The sequence below is a fragment of the Eptatretus burgeri genome, chromosome 2, assembly GCF_056783735.1.
Source record: "Eptatretus burgeri isolate ZD-2024b chromosome 2, Ebu_testis_v1, whole genome shotgun sequence".
NCBI classification, from domain to species: domain Eukaryota; kingdom Metazoa; phylum Chordata; class Myxini; order Myxiniformes; family Myxinidae; genus Eptatretus; species Eptatretus burgeri.
This window is the reverse complement of record NC_140962.1, coordinates 66,448,752-66,451,639: the sequence shown is the minus strand read 5'-3', so window position 1 is coordinate 66,451,639 and position 2,888 is coordinate 66,448,752. Positions and strand designations below refer to the sequence as shown.

The following is a 2,888-nucleotide window of genomic DNA, read 5'->3' as shown; positions in this document are numbered from 1 at the left end:
GATTAAATTTTTTTTGATTTTATTCCCCTTCCTTCAAGCAGAAGTAATTATGGAGATGCCCCTTCATGTTTTTATTTTTCTTTCTAGACGATTTTTGGCTGTGGTTTTGTCTTTTTTTTTAAGTGTTTTGTTTTGAGATTGAAACTAATAAACCTTTGTGCATTTATTGATGTCATGGACTATGCAAGTTTGAAGAAAACTAATTTAGGAAGGGCGGGATTAAAGTATTTGCCTGATCTTCTACCGTACTGGCTTACCAGTTGCAGTAACGTCTCAGATGATGACCACCACAAAGTTATAGTAAAGGGCAAGCTCATCTGCACAACTCTATGGTAATACCATAACAATAATACTCTCCTGCATGGTTAAGTGGAACGAATACCACTTTGACTTCTTCTCCTTCTCTCCCCTTTATAAGGGATGAGGTCCAACAGTACCAAGCTTCTGCCATGCCTTGACCACGATACTTCCCCACTTCTCTCGGTCCTCAGCCAACTCTCTCCACTCTCCAACCACCCTCACCTTATTGATATCCCTCCTCAACCACAGTCTACCTCTTTTCCTCCGACCTTGCTCCCTCAACCTGTCAGCTCCATTTGCCATTCAATCTCCCCTCATCCGCATCAAGTGTCCCACGTCAGCCGGATTCTCACCAATCTCCACCTCGAGCTCATCCATCCTCCTCCTATCCACCCTCTTCATTCCCACAAGCCTCCTGACCCAGTTATTCTCAGATTTGCAACCTCTGTTGTTGTCTGTCGGTGCCACTGCGTCCAAACCTTAAAGGTAGGCTGGCATTACACATAACACCAGAACTTTCTCTTTCAATTTCCTTGAGATTTTTCTGTCCACCCTCGACCCCATATTCACACCTCTGCCTCCGACCTGCTATCTCCGGTCACTGTTCCTCCCAGATACTCAAACCTATTTCCTTGTCTGATCTCCTTCCCCTCTAACCTGACATTCATTTATTTTCTCTGCTGCCTGACCCACATCACTTCAGTCTTTTCCAGACTCATCTTAAATCCATGCTTCCCGAATAACTCCTTCCACTCCTTCAGTACCTCCTGCATCTCCCGCCACAACAGCCAGATCGTCTGCATACAACATCCTGCCCAGAATACCTTTCATTTTTACCTTCTTGCTTATCAGCTCCATCACCATGATAAGCAAGAGTGGGCTGAGCGCTTTCCTGCCTCAAATCAATGTTCACGCTGAACTCCGACATCCGAGGACCAACCAAAACTCTTCCCTTCGTTCCTTTATTCATCCAATCCACAAACCTAGCTTATGCTTCCAGAACTCCTATCCATCTCAGTGTCGCCATCACCATCTCTCCCGGGACAGTGTCGTAGGCCTTCTCCAGGTCGACAAATCCCAATGCCATTTCACCTTGCACCTCCAACCTCTTCTCCACCAGCTGTCTCAGTGCGAACATCCCATCTGCCATCCCCCTACCCTTTCTAAACCCCTGCTGCTCTTCTCTGATCTCCATCTCCACAATCTTGATTCCTTATCCTCCTGCCCAGAATCCTCTCCAGTGCCTTCATGACATGACTTAGGAGTGTAATGCCTCTATCTCCTTGGATCTTGAACATCACCCTTCCCTTTCCATATCGGCACAATTGGCCGTCCTCCAATCCTCTGAAATCAAATCCTCTCTTATGCCTACATTCATCATCCTCTTTGTCTAACGACTCACACTTATCCCACTGCATTTAGCATCTCTATTCACACCTCATCAATGCCTGACCCTTCCCTTCATCCTTTTTAATTTTGCTTGCACCTCCAGCTTTGTGATCTCCACCAACTCCACTTTCCCTTCCACATAACACGAAAGCTCCAGCTCGCCGTTGCTTTCTCACTGGTTCAACAGCTCCTTGAAATATACTTCCTCATACCTTCAATACTGCCCCCCTCCCCTCTCTCTCACTAGCCTCCGAGCACGATCCTTCATCACCGTACTGCCACCACCTACCCCACTCCCCTCTTCCCCATCCACGTCTTTACTATTCTCATCCCTGTCATGAGCCAATTTATAGATCATCTTTCCACCATCATCTTCCAAATCATTCCTCACGTTATCCACAGCTCTCCTTGCTGCTTTCTTATTTTGCCCATATAAGTGCAGCCACCCTGCATCCTGTTTCCTTATATCCTCTTCAAAACCTTCCTTACTTCCCTCTGTCTACCATACCTGGTTTCTATTCTGAGATGGTGCACTCTTTCCTGATGTCCTTCCCCACAAAACTCCTGCAATTCCCCAAAATGTCTCTCTCCACTACTTCTACTCCTCTAAACCTTTGACTTCTTCACCAAGTTCCTCATAACTGGCCCTCGTCCTCTCCTTGTACTCTACGGAAATGTTGTCCCTGCACTTCCCCCACCTTATCATCTTTCGACCCCTGCTCTTACCTTCCCTCATTTTTTTCATACGTACATGACAGCCTTATGGTGACGTTCTCCTGCCACTGCCTTGGTCCTTGATCCTCTACAATTGTTGCTTCCTCACGGCCAACAAATGCAACTCTGTTCCGTGCTGAGGGCCCTGTCACACCTTGACGTTTTAGCCAGCGTATGGCAACGTATCAAAATGTATGTAAAACGCTGGCGTACGCTGAACTATTGATGTTTTTTTTTTCAGTTTTGGGCGTATTCATAACGAGTTGGACGTATGCATAACGTATTAGTAACGTACACAGAACGTTTCGATAACTTATACCAACGAATGCTTAGCGTGTTGTTGGCGTTCACAACCTATGCCCAACGATAGTCTAACTTATGCATAGCGCGGTAGCGTATCACCGACGATCACGTGGCGTAGCCTATTAAAAGGCTGCCGCTCAACGATTTAAATCATAACCGCACTAGAAATCGAAGTGTCAACA

At 46.2% G+C, this 2,888-nt stretch overlaps 1 protein-coding gene across 1 annotated transcript in view; it reads left to right on the top strand.

Annotated features, from left to right (window-relative positions):
* The window catches only part of XPO5 (exportin 5), a 131,078-nt gene extending 130,912 nt beyond the window's left edge, over window positions 1-166 (top strand). Inside the window, exon 33 of the mRNA XM_085869608.1 lies at window positions 1-166. This exon is cut by the window's left edge and continues 669 nt beyond it. The gene's annotated coding sequence lies outside the window, so the exon portion shown is untranslated.
* The last annotated feature ends 2,722 nt before the right edge of the window (window positions 167-2,888 follow it).